The sequence below is a fragment of the Mastomys coucha genome, unplaced genomic scaffold, assembly GCF_008632895.1.
Source record: "Mastomys coucha isolate ucsf_1 unplaced genomic scaffold, UCSF_Mcou_1 pScaffold15, whole genome shotgun sequence".
Lineage (NCBI taxonomy): Eukaryota > Metazoa > Chordata > Mammalia > Rodentia > Muridae > Mastomys > Mastomys coucha.
Genome location: NW_022196897.1, coordinates 91624986 through 91637785, shown reverse-complemented (window position 1 = coordinate 91637785; position 12800 = coordinate 91624986). Strand labels below are relative to the sequence as shown.

Below are 12800 nucleotides of genomic sequence, written 5' to 3'. Positions count from 1 at the left end.
CACACACACACACATACACACACACTAAAATAATCTTTGGGAAGCAGCAAATCATTTCATACTTTGGGATATAACCCTTCATGACTTTTTTTCTCAATCGCACAAGGGGATAAAAATAGAAACTATGTTATTGCAGCTTAAATAACATAACATCTGTAAGATCTCTTAGAACTGTGGCTAGCACATCATGAAGGGTTTGGCATTACTAGAATGGACAATTTTAAAGGTGTCATCAAAACTATTAAACTAAATATTAAGGTAGTAAATTCTAATTATAAGGAATCAAGCAGAAATTTGTTCATGTGGTATGTTCTTTGTAGAATTACATCTTTCCAGCTAGAAACTGTGCAATAGGTAAGAAAAGCCTGAGCTAGCCTGTTCTTCAGGACAGGCAACTGCTTAAGCCTACCTTGTCCACTGGTCACCCAGCCTTACTAACCCTCTGATGTCTGCTCCCACACACCTTTTTCCTGAAGTCAGACAACTAGTCTTTTGTGACATCAGTTTGTCCACTTTTGTCTGGTTATTGCCAGGAGATAAACAAGCCTTAATGTTATCAATTCACTTGAAGAAATCCTAAATACATATTAATTAGAAGTTTAAATAAAACTACTTTCATATAATCAGTTTAATTCAGTTTGATAGGTGTAGGGAATACAAGGTCCGTTAATGATGAATCTTTCACCACATTGCAGCAGTGCCCAGAACCTCAAACACAGTTAACTCCCAGCACTGGAGAAAAATCCCTCAAAAGTAATCTGAACCATGAACTATAAAAACGTATGAAATGTTTGAATTATATGCCCAGTTCTCTGCACCTTTTTCTTTACTGTTTTCTTCTCTGCATACTAAGCCTTAACACTTATCTCTTCCCAGATTCCTTCTTTAATTCATCCTTTACAAGACCACTGGAAATAAGCAAATCTCAAGTCCTATCTAGCCACTTGCCCTAGTGATCATAACCATTCTCATACTTTTAAAAACTATTTGTATATTAATAACTATCAAACTTGTATTTTCCACTCAGATATCTTCTATTCAAATGCCTGTTCAATCTCCTTGTTTAATTATCTAGTGGCCCATCCTATTTCTCCTATTTCTCTTGCCCTTTCTTCTGAATAACTAGAACCAGTATTATAAATTCAATAATTAAACTCTCATTCATATGTCAAGTCCAACCACATTATATTCTTTACAAAATATATCATAAACTTTAACATTTCTCATACTTTCATGTGTAATTCTTGAAAGACAATATTTGTCTAGATTTTTCAGCAACCTCCTAAGGAATTTTTTCCCTCTACTCTGCAACATGGACCTTGCCACCAGAGGAGTGGGCATGGGACTGGTGAAGTGGAGCATACCTAAACCCCAGAAATCTCAGAGTTTGACAGAGCAGGAGTAGAGTCAACTCCCTCTCTGTATCCATGCCTGCTTTGGGGTACTAACCACAATCCCCAACTAGATGATCACAAGCAGTCAGTCTCATAGCACAGCATCTGAATTTCTTCCCTATGCAAATGGAGCATCACCACTGTGGTGGTTTTAATATGCTTGGCCCACAGGGAGTGGCAAATGTTGGATGGTGTGGTTTTGTTGGAGGAAGTGTGTCACTGTGAGAGTGGGCTTCGAGATGTACTCTTAGCTGCTTAGAAGACAGTTTTCTCCTGACTGCCTTCCAATCAAGATATAGAACTCTCAGCTCCCCCTGTACCACGTCTGCCTGGATGCTGCCATGCTTTCTGCCTTGATGATAATGGACTGAACTTCTGAATCTGTAAGCTAGCCCCAGTTAACTGTTGTCCTTTTAAAGAGTTGCCTCAGCATGCTCTCTCCACAGCAATGGAAACACTAAGACAACCAGCATCTTAGCCTAAGCCAATAGAATGTATTTACCCCCAAAGTGCCACCCCATTCTCCAAGGTTCATATAGTCCCTGTCCACATGGAACAAAAGCGCACAAGTTATTTCACCAAGGATCATCTGAGAATGTTTTTCCTGAGCTGGAACATTTGGGGGACCAACCCACCCCAACCCTGCCAAACACTCATTGTTTAACTTTGGCCCTGCCTGCCCAGCTAGGCTCTCATCACAGTACTAGGCTCACATCAGAGTACTGACTTCTGGCATCACCATTGCTACAAATGCTGTGTGACCCAGGATCGTTGCTACCTGCTCAGCGCTGGTCAACCAAACTTCTGTATCCCCTTTCAAAGAGCTTTAACACTCCCAGCATTCCCAGCCAGACTGGAGCCCTATGGACTCTCTTCATCCAAGACTTTGCTTCACCCTTCTCAGGCTAGCATACAACAATATCTGACACCCCAGAGGAAAGGGGTGGATTTCGGACCCCACCCATTCCGGATTTTGCTTCCACTTCTCTGAGCCAGGGTACTGGCGCCTGGGTACCTGTACTGGCTGGTTTTGTGTGTCAACTTGACATAGGCTGGAGTTATCACAGAGAAGGGAGCTTCAGTTTGGGAAGTGCCTCCATGATATCCAGCTGTGGGGCATTTTCTCAGTTAGTGAACAAGGGGGGTAGGGCCCCTTGTGGGTGGTGCCATCCTTGGGCTGGAAGTCTTGGGTTCTATAAGAGAGCAGGCTGAGCAAACCAGGAGAAGCAAGCCAGTAAGGAACATCTCTCCATGGCCTCTGTGTCAGCTCCTGCTTCCTGACCTGCTTGAGTTCCTGACTTCCTCTGGTGATCAACAGCAAGATGGAAGTAAGCTGAATAAACCCTCTCCTCCCCAATTTGCTTCTTGGTCATGATGTTTGTACAGGAATAGAAACCCTGACTAATACAGTACTCCAGCAGGAGAGGCAAAACCCAGGGCTACACTACTTTTATTCTACAACAGTCCCCCTTCAGGCAACAGGCAGCATTGTTTTTCTAAATATATTCAATCACATCATTCCCAATATCTTACAGCTGTAAACTATAAACTCTTCCATGTACCACAAAGCTGTGATTGACATGACTTCTCATGGTCTCCATACTCCAGCCACAATGTTCTTACTTCTTCACTGCTGAAGAACAAAAATCAAACCCTTTCCTATTCATTTGAAACTGCTTTGTATTCTTTATAGCATTTAACAGCACCTAGAATTATCTTACTATTTCATTTCTTTGTATCTGATTTCTGTTTTACTGTCCTTTAAGCTCTTATAGCAAGAACTAAGCCTTGTATACATCTAAATTTCTCAGTTCCTAAAATACTTAACAAATAATGAACTCAGATAAATATGTGCTACTCAATACAAAACTTAAGGTGTCTAAGGACTATGATATACAGTACATATGCAGATATCCAAAGCTTGGATTAAAACAGGTAGTACTCGCAGAAATACAAATGTATAGTCACTGGGATACAGATATGTTTAGACCCTATTGAAGTGTCCCAGGAAGCAAGAGAAGAAAGGAAGTTAGGAGAATCTTGGGCATCAATAAGCAAGCATCCTAAAGGAAACACGTTTGAGAATTTAAAAGGTGAACAATTGAAAAGGGGATGTAAAACCAGAGAAGTCATAAACCTGGGGAGAAGTCATAAACCAGAGAAGTCATAAACCAGAGAAGTCATAAACCTGGGGAGAGTTGGCTTTCTTTCTCTCTTTTTCTCTCTTTCTTTCTTTCTTTCTTTCTTTCTTTCTTTCTTTCTTTCTTTCTTTCTTTCTTTCTTCCTTTCTTTGTGTGTGTGTGTGTGTGTGTGTGTGTGTGTGTGTGTGTGTGGTGGTTGAATATCTTTTACTAGTTCAGTCTAACACACCATTTAAAATCCTTTATAAAATTACATGAATCTTTTACAAAACTAAAAATGTTTTAACAATATGGATATTCCTTTCAACATATTCCTTTCACTTTCTCAATCATAAGATTTACTATACTGTTGGATTCAAATCCTTAAGAACAAATAAAAAGACCCACTTCTTATGAAACTGATATGCCCATCATACCACAGTCCTCACTGACCCGGAGGACCTACTTAACATAGGCCTGGTTTTTGTTGTTGTTGTTGTTGTTGTTTGGTTGTTTGGTTGTTTGGTTGGTTTTGGGATATTTTCTTTATTTAAATTTCAAATGTTTTCTCTTTTCCAGGTATTCCCTTCAGAAACCCCCTATCTTATCCCCCACCCCTCTGCCTCTATGAGGGTGCCCTTCCGCCCACTCCCATCCTCCTGCCCTGGCATTCCCCTACATTAGGGCATTGAACACCCTCAAGCCCAAGGATCTCTCCTCCCACTGATGTCCAACAAAGTCATTTTCTGCTACATATGTGGCCAGTGCCATTGGTCACTCCATGTATATTCTTTGGTTGGTGGTCCAGTCCCTGGGAGCTCAGAGGGGGTCTGGCCTATTGACACTATAGCTCCCTCCATGGGGCTGTAAACACCCTCAGCTCTTTCAGTCCCTTCTCCATCTCCTCCATCAGGGATCCCCTGAGCTCAGTCCAATGGTTGGCTGAGATCTTCCTCCTCTGTATTTGTCAGACTCTGGCAGAGCCTCTTAGGAGACAGCCATATCAGGCTTCTATCAGCAAGCAGTTCCCGGAATCTACAATAACGTCCAGGTTTGGTGACTGTGTATGGAATGGATCCCCAGGTAGGAAAGTCTCTGGATGGCCTTTCCTTCAGTCTCTGCTCCACACTTTGTCTCCATATTTCCTCCTGTGAGTATTTTGTTCACCCTTCAAAAAAGCACTGAAGCACCCACATTTTGGTCTCCTTCTTAGGAATCTGGTCTGTGAATTGAATCTTGGGTATTCCGAACTTTTGGGCTAATATCCACTTATCAATGAGTACATACAGTGTTCCTTTGTAACTGAGTCACCTCACTCAGGATATTTTCAAGTTCCATCCATTCACCTGTGATTTTTATAAATTCAATGTACTTAATAGCTGAGTAGTACTCCATTGTATAAATGTACCCCGTATCCATTCCTCTGTTGAGGGACATCTGGGTTCTTTCCAGCTCCTGGCTATTATAAATAAGGCTCCTATGAACATAGTGGAACATGTATCCTTAATACATGTTGGAGCATCTTTTGAGTATATGCCTAGAAGTGGCATAGCTGGGTCCTCAGGTAGTACTATGTCCAATTGTCTGAGGAACCCCCAGACTGATTTCCAGAGTGGTTGTACTGGCTTACAATCCCACCAGCAATGGAGGAGTGTTCCACTTTCTTCACATCCTCACCAGCATCTGCTGTCATCTGAGGTTTTCATCTTAGCCATTCTGACTGGTGTGAGGTGGAATCTCAGAGTCGTTTTGATTTGCATTTCCCTGATGACAAAGAATGTTGAACATTTCTTTAGGTGTTTCTGAGCCCTTCCAATTTCCTCAGTTGAGAAATCTCTGTTTAGCTCTGTTTCCCATTTTTTAATAGGGTTATTTGGTTCTCTGGAGTCTAACGTTTTGAGTTCTTTATATATATTATCTATTAGCCCCCTATTGGATGTAGGAATGGGAAAGATCTTTTTCCATTCTGTTGGTTACCTATTTTTTGTCCTATTGACAGTGACCTTTGCCTTCAAGAACCTTTGTAATTTTATGAGGTCCCATTTGTCGATTCTTGATCTTAGACCATAAGCCACTGGTGTTCTGTTCAGGAACTCTTCCCCTGTGCCCATGTGTTTGAGACTTTTCCCCCACTTTCTCTTCTAATAGATTCAGTGTATCTGGTTTTATATGAAGGTCCTTGATCCACTTGGACTTGAGTTTTGTACAGGAAGATAAGAATGAATCAATTTGTGTTCTCTACTCGTTGACTACCAGTTGAACCAACACCATTTGTTGAAAATGCTGTCTTTTTTCCACTGGATAGTTTTAACTCCTTTGTCAAAGATCAAGTGACCATAGTTATGTGGGTTAATTTCTAGGTCTTCAGTTCTATTCCACTGATCTACCTGTCTGTCACTGTACCAGTACCATGCAGTTTTTATCACTATTGCTCTGTAGTATAGCTTAAAGTCCCAGAAGTTCTTTTTTTGTTGAGAATAGTTTTCACTATCCTCAGTTTTTTGTTATTCCAAATGAATCTGAGAATTGCTCTTTCTAACTCTATGAAGAATTGAGTTGGAATTTCGATAAGGATTGCATTGAATCTGTATATTGCTTTCAGTAAGATGGCCATTTTTACTATATTAATCCTGCCAATCTACGAGCATGGAAGATCTTTCCTAATCTTCTGAAGTCTTCTATTTCTTTCTTCAGAGACTTGAAGTTCTTGTCATAGAGATCTTTCACTTGTTTGGTTAGAGCCATACCAAGATACTTTATATTGTTTGTGACTATTATGAAGGGTATCATTTCCCTAATTTCTCTCAGCCTGTTTATTCTTTGAGAATAGGAAGAGTACTAATTTGAGTTAATTTTATATCCAGCCACATTGCTGAAGTTGTTTATCAGCTGTAGGAGTTCTCTGGTGGAGTTTTGGGGGTCACTTAAGTATACTATCATATCATCTGCAAATAGTGATATCTTGACTTCTTCCTTTCCAATTTGTATCCATTTGACCTCCTTTTGTTGTCTTATTGCTTTAGCTAGAACTTCAAGTACTATATTGAATAGATAGGGAGAAAGAGAGCAGCCTTGTCTAGTCTCTGATTTTAGTAGGATTGCTTCAAGTTTTTCTCCATTTAGTTTGATGTTGGCTACTAGTTTGCTATATATTGTTTTTACTATGTTTAGGTATGGGCCTTAAATTCCTGATCTTTCCGAGACTTTTATCATGAAGGAGTATTGGATTTTGTCAAATGCTTTCTCAGCATCCAATGAAATGATTGTATGACTTTTTTCTTTGAGTTTGTTTATATAGTGGATTATATTGATGGATTTCTGAAATTGAACCATCCCTGCATCTCTCGGATGAAGCCTACTTGATTGTGGTGAATGAGTGTTTTGATGTGTTCTTGGATTCTGTTAGCAAGAATTTTATTGAGTATTTTTGCATTGATATTCATAAGGGAAGTTGGTCTGAAGTTTTCTTTCTTTGTTGGGTCTTTGTATGGTTTTGGTATCAGCATAATTGTGGCTTCATAGAATGAATTGGGTAGTGTTCCTTTTGTTCCTATTATGTGGAATAGTTTGAAGAGTATTGATATTAGGTCTTCTTTGAATTCTGCACTAAGCCCTATCCTGGGGTAGGTCCTGGGTTTTTTTTGATTGGGAGACTTTTAATGACTGCTTCTATTTCTTTAGGGGTTATGAAACTGTTTAGATGGTTTATCTGATCCTGATTTAACTTTGGTATTTGGTATCTGTCTAGAAAATTGTCCATTTCATCCATATTTTCCAGTTGTGTTGAGAATAGGCTTTTGTAGTAGGATCTGATGATTTTTTGAATTTCCACAGTTTCTGTTGTTATATCTCCTTTTTCATTTCTGATTTTGTTAATTTGTACACTGTCTCTGTGCCCTCTAGTTAGTCAGACTAAGGGTTTAACTATCTTGCTGATTTTCTCAAAGAAACAGTTCCTGGTTTTGTTGATTCTTTGTATAGTTCTTTTTGTTTCTACTTGGTTGATTTCAGTCCTGAGTTTGATTATTTCCTGCTGTCTACTCCTCTTGGGTGTATTTGCTTCTTTTTGTTCTAGAGCTTTCAGGTACGTTATTAAGCTGCTAGTGTATGTTCTCTCCTCTTTCTTTTTGGAGGCACTCAGAGATATGAGTTTTCCTCTTACCACTGCTTTCATTGTGTCTCATAAGTCTGGGTATGTTGTACCTCCATTTTCATTAAATTCTAAAAAGTCTTTAAATTCTTTCTTTATTTCTTCCTTGACCAAGTTATTATTGAGTAGAGCATTGTTCAGTTTCCATGTGTATGTGGGCTTTCTGTTGATCTTTTTTTTTTTCTATTGAAGACCAGTCTTAATCTGTAGTGATCTGATAGGAGGCATGGGATTATTTCAATCTTCTTATATCTGTTGGGGTCTGGTTTATGACAGATTATATGGTCAATTTTGAAGAATGGGCCATGAGGTGCTGAGAAGAAGGTATATTCTTTTGACTTAGGATGAAATGTTCTATAGATATCTGTTAAATCCATTTGGTCCATAACTCCTGTTAGTTTCACTGTGTCTCTGTTTAGTTTGTGTTTACCTGATCTGTCCATTGATGAGAGTAGGGTGTTGAAGGCCCCCACTATTATTGTGTGAGGCACAAGGTGTGCTTTGAGCTTTAGTAAATTTTCTTTTATGAATGTGGGTGCCTTGCATTTGGAGCATAGATATTCAGAATTGAGAGTTCTTGGTAGATCTTTCCTTTGATCAGTATGAAGTGTCCTTCCTTATCTTTTTTGGTGACTTTTTGTTGAAAGTCAATTGAATTCTTTAAGAAATTTTTGCATTTCCTCTTTAAGGTCTTCTTCCTGTTTACCTGTGTTCTTTTGTATTTCTTTGAGGGAGTTATTTATGTCCTTCTTAAAGTCCTCTATCATCATCATGAGATGTAATTTTAAATCAGTCTTGCTTTCCTGGTATGTTGTGATAACCAGAGATCGCTGTAATGCGAAAACTGGGTTCTGAAGATGCCAAGTGGCCTTGGTTTCTGTTGCTTATGTTCTTGCCCCTGCCTTTTGCCATCTGCTTATCTCTGGTATTAGCTGGTCTTGCTGTCTCTGACTGTGGCTTGTCCCTCCTGCAAGTGTCTGTCAGTACTCCTGGGAGACCAGTTCTCTCCAACAGGAATTTGGGTATGGAGAGCTGTGGTACAGAGTCAGCTCTGGGGTGAAGACAGAAACCAGAAGGATATCCTGTCCTCAGCTGATCCTTGGTTCCTGTGTCCTGATGGCTCTGTGAGGGTCCTTCTTGGGCCAGGAATTTGAAGAGAAGTGGTGGTCTTATCTGTGCTCACAGGATAATCTGCACTCCTGGGAGATCAGCTCTCTACTGATCGTATTTGTGTATTTAGCTCTGTGGCACAGGATCAGCTTTGGGTGCAGATGGAAACTGGAAGGCTGAGAGTTAACTTTCTAAAGCAATTAATAGTGTCACATTTTACAGAGTATGAGAAGACCAGTGATTTCAATAACCAAGTAACATTGTTACCCATTTTTACTTCAGATAAATTTATTATGTTAAAATGGTTAAAATCAGCTCAAATGAATTGAAAGTTATGGAACACCTATGGTATATCCTTAGTATATCTCAGAGAGGCAGCTATTATAAGGCTATTATAATTCAATCAGAGTTGAAACAATAGTCTCCAGAAACTGAGGCAAAAATGAGTAAGAGGAGGAAGTTAAGACAGAGATAAAACTTCAGAGTGATTTATCAGCATAAGAAAACTGGGAGAGGATGTCAAGGGAATAGAAGACTCATAGAAAGACCTCTTCTAAGATAGGAGTGTAATCATGGCAGGACATAGACTAATGTGCTAGAAGGATAAACATGGAAGTCCATGTTTATCCAAGTCCAAAGAAGGAAGAAGGAAAGTCGGTCAGAGACAATGAGATAAAGTCAAAGCAGAGAGAACAAAGGAATTACCAACAAGCATGCCAGTGTAGACATTTTGAGACAGTATGAAGCACACTCCCACATACTTTCTCCCAAAACTCATGACATTCCTAGAAGTCAATCATCCAAGTAGAGTACATGAAAGACTCTCCTGAAGATGTCAATACTCTCTTCCTTCCCCTGCTTTCCTTGAGTGACTCAGAGCAGTGCCCCACTTCCTAAGCAAATAAGAAGCTATCAGATCCTCTGACAGGGCTGCACATATTCTCAGCCACTCACTACCAGTAACATTTAAACAAGGCTTCTGATTTGCATTCCAAAATAGGTACTGAAGGGATTCTATTGGATGCATGGTGAATAGAATTTCTTGAGTTCTGATTATGAAAGTTAGGGCCAGGCGCTGTTTCAAGAACCCTTTACACTCTAATCTAATAATATAACTATAGATAGCTTCACTTAGTCAATAAAACTCCAAAATAGAATGAATGTCTTATTCACTGTCACACAGTAAGGCCAACTGTGTGACCCTGGGTTGCCTGGAATGTTCCAGGTATATCAGGCTAGGCTCCAATACACAAGAGATCTGCTTAATTCTTCTTCTCAAGAGCTGGAATTAAAAGCATGCAACACCATGCCCATCAAGAAATCCAGTTTTAAAAAGGCAAAATTTGTTTGGTGGGCATATGAGCTATTTCAGAAAACATTCATCATTTTCCAACTTGAGACAAAGGAGTACATAGATATTATGTATACATTACCCTCCTTCATGACTTCCAAGCGTATTCAAATCCATCTTTGTCAATCAGATGAACTTTGGGATCAGAATTAGAAGATCCTTAAGTGACTTGGCTTTGTTATATCTCACCAAGTTCAAATTACTCTTACTACTACATAGAGGATACATCCTATCTCTACTGACTAAAAGAATTTGATTCTTCTGTGTGATTACATCTCTAAAACTAATGTCTAGTATTCATATCCCTACTACCTGGACTTGTCTTAATTACTTCCTTCATCCCCCCTGCCACTTCACCTTGATTCTTTTAAACCATAAGGACTTGGGATTTGAGAATTAATTTCAATATGAAATGAGTGAAATATTCCTTCTGCAATGAGATTAGAAGAGATAATTACTTAGGGAAATGACTTGATACTTTGTTCTTTAATCAGAAAAAAAATCCTTTCAAGATCATAAGGTCACCTGCAAATCAACTGTTAATGGGACCATTCTTCCTTGTCTTACTTTATGCTACAGGAATTTATAATTCAAATTCTATAACTACTAATAAAATACACGACTATCCATTGTCATTTATATACAAGCTTTAAATTTTAAGTACAATTAATTTTTGCATTTATTTTTGGTAGCCCCTCCCCAGAGAAGACCACAACAATTGGTAATATTGTCTAGTATTATTTTTAAAGTTCTACACTATTACTAAATCAATTAACTTTTATAGTAATAAACAACTTTTATCCTCTGATTATAGCTATGAAAATAAACTGTTGCAGTACAAGGTATGAAGTTGTATCTCCATCCTTCCTCATCTACCTTAGGCATTTTCTGATTGGCTTTAGTAAAAATATTATGGCCAAATAGCGAGGCAGGAAGTGGAAGGTGGGACTTCCTGTTAGCAAGAAAGGAATTCTGGGAAAACGAAAGAGGAAGGTCCTTTGCCAGGAGACATGAGAGGACGCGAACTTGCATACAGACTTGGGAGGTAAAGCTAGCCATGTGTCTTGATGAGCCTAGGTTAACTTAGAGGAACAAGTTGAGAGTCTGCCCAGCTAAAGCCTAAGCTTTGATGTGTTAAGAGGTCTCTTTGTGATCATTTGGGGAACTAGATGATTAAGGATTAACTTCCACTGTATTAATTTCTAGCATCAATTAATATTATAGGTGTCTTAGTCAGGTTTTCTATTCCTGCACAAACATCATGACCAAGAAGCAAGTTGGGGAGGAAAGAGTTTATTCAGCTTACTTCCACATTGTTGTTTATCACCAAAGGAAGTCAGGACTGGAACTCAAGCAGGTCAGGAAGCAGAAGCTGATGGAGAGATGTTCCTTACTGGCTTGCTTCCCCTGGCTTGCTCAGCCTGCTCTCTTATAGAACCCAAGGCTTCCAGCCCAGGGATGGCACCACCCACAAGGGGCCCTACCCCCTTGATCAAGAAAATACCCCACAGCTGGATCTTATGGAGGCACTTCACCAACTGAAGCTCCCTTCTCTGTGATAACTCCAACCTGTGTCAAGTTGACATACAAAACCAGCCAGTACAATAGGACATTAATAATTATATTACAGCTAACTCTATATGAATTAAAGATTTCATTTTGGACACTGAGAATATGGCTCAATTGTGACAGTGCCTGTCATGCAAGCACAAAGATCTGAGTTCAGATCCTTAGCATCCACATCAAAAGATGTTCTAAACCTCATGTGTCTATAATGTAGCTCTGATGATCCAGAAACAGGGAGCAGGTGTGGGGGGATCTCTGAGTCCCCCTGGCAAATCTGTCTAACCAAAGTGGAAAGTTTCGGGCTCAGTGAAAGACTTTGCATCAAAAAATGAGATGGGTAAGGATCATAGAAAATACCACTAACCTACACAAGCACATATGCACACACCAAAAACAGCACTAACCTACATACACAAATGCACACATCAGTACACATATGTACATACACTACCCACCCCACCCCACCACAGGCACACGGAGATTTTCAAAGGTTTATTTTTATTATTTTTCAGGTTCCCATGGAGAAGCACCATCAGATCATCCTGGAGCTTAAGTTATAGGCAGTTGAAAGTAGTTCAGTATAGGGTGCTGGGACCTGAATTCTGGTCCTCTGCAAGAGACATATGCTACTCTGCAAGAGAGATATACACTGACTCATCTTTGGATGGAGTGTGCCCAAGCACAGACTTACTGGTCTATTGAATGGCTAGGGAGAGGTGAAATGTAAAAATTACTTGTTCTGATCATTTTAATTCAAGAAGTTTATACTCACCATTACAAACAGAAGTGTGAAAATATTATGCATTAGACTAGCAACTGCAACAGTGCTTCCCATTGAAATGGAGGTGGGTGGTGTCCTGAATGTCCACTAGTGATTATACAGAGCCATGGTGAAAGATGTGACCAACCTGTACTCCATGAACAGAGACCCTTCTGATGCCATGGATTCCCGGGAAGAGACTCAAACTCTCTTCCTCTCTTTCCTCCTTCATTATCTGTCTCAGAAGCTCTGGACACAGACATGCTCACTGGTGAGATGCGTAACATCTATGACTTTATACTTTATATAATCTCTCCTTCCCTCTCTCTCTCCCTCCCTCCCTCCCTCC

At 39.6% G+C, this 12800-nt stretch overlaps 2 long non-coding RNA genes across 2 annotated transcripts in view; one reads left to right on the top strand and one right to left on the bottom strand.

The window, feature by feature from the left end:
• Positions 1-12800, bottom strand: part of LOC116090606 — a 124764-nt gene that overhangs the window by 74271 nt on the left and 37693 nt on the right. The window lies entirely within an intron of this gene.
• The window catches only part of LOC116090608, a 2714-nt gene continuing 1020 nt past the window's right edge, over positions 11107-12800 (top strand). Inside the window, exon 1 of the long non-coding RNA XR_004118745.1 lies at positions 11107-11170. This is a non-coding gene — a long non-coding RNA (uncharacterized LOC116090608). The remainder of the gene's footprint in view (positions 11171-12800) is intronic.